The sequence below is a fragment of the Dipodomys ordii genome, unplaced genomic scaffold, assembly GCF_000151885.1.
Source record: "Dipodomys ordii isolate 6190 unplaced genomic scaffold, Dord_2.0 Scaffold181, whole genome shotgun sequence".
In the NCBI taxonomy this organism is placed as follows: Eukaryota; Metazoa; Chordata; class Mammalia; order Rodentia; family Heteromyidae; genus Dipodomys; species Dipodomys ordii.
Window position 1 is genome coordinate 581755 of NW_012267397.1, and position 1158 is coordinate 582912.

Below are 1158 nucleotides of genomic sequence, written 5' to 3' on the forward strand. Positions count from 1 at the left end.
GACAGGATCAACAATGGAAAATATTAGAAATGAAAATTGTTAGGCTCTATACAAGCAGGCACAAACTGTAACAGAAGGACACAGTAATCTGTGTGTCCGTAAGTCCAAAAGGTGGTTAGGATACATATTAGATTGTGAACCACAGCTCCAAATAAACCCCAATCCAGTGGGTTTGACTTAATGGAGAATAAGAATTATTTGGGAAACTTAAAAAATTCCCACTGGGCACCAGTGGCTCATACTTGTAATCCTAGCTACTGGGAGGCTGAGATCTGAGGATCATAGTTCAAAGCAGAAACCTCTATGAGACCCTAATGAACTACTCAGAAAAAGCTGGAAGCAGTGCTGTGTTCAAGTGTCAAGAGCGCTAGCCTTGAGCTGAAGAGCTGAGGGATAGCGCCCAGACCCAGAGTTCAGGCCCCATGACTGGACACCCCCCCCAAAAAAAAAAGAGTCTCATGGACTTTCCTGCCTGGGCTGGCTTTGAACTGCGATCCTCAGATCTCAGCCTCCTAAGTAGCTAGGATCACAGGCGTGAGCCACCACAGCTTGCCCTTTCTTTTTATTTTGCAGTTGATGTAGCCTCCCTATCTCAGGCTGCTTTCTCATCCGCTTAATAAAACCTTTTTTCTTTTTGCCAGTCCTAGGGCTTAAACTCAGGGCCTGGGCACTGTTCCTAAGCTTCTTTTGTCAAGGCTAGTACTCTACCACTTGAGCCACAGAGCCACCTCCGGCTTTTTCTACATGGTACTGAAGAATGGAACCCAGGGCTTCATGCATACTAGGCAAGCACTCTACCACTAAGTCACATTCTTAGACTAATAAAACCTTTTCATATAAACCCTCCCTATTGTTCAGCCCAGGCCTAGATTTGCCTCCTAGGACAAGGTCACCAGGGAGAGGCAAGGAAGGCCTGAGATTAGAAGTGGTCTCTAAATTGGAACACATTAGAAAAGATTATTGGCATGTACCTCTAAGAGGGGTAGAGATGTTGGGAGTCTATGTCAGTGTGGCCATTTATGTATGTGTAAAGCAAATAGCATATGTGTATGGTTAACTTGCTGGGCCCATTAGTGAACACGTCAGTGTGGCAGTTAGGTCTATATACTGTGTCAACATGGTTGTAGGCAATGGTTCTCTTCAGTGTGAATGTGGTGA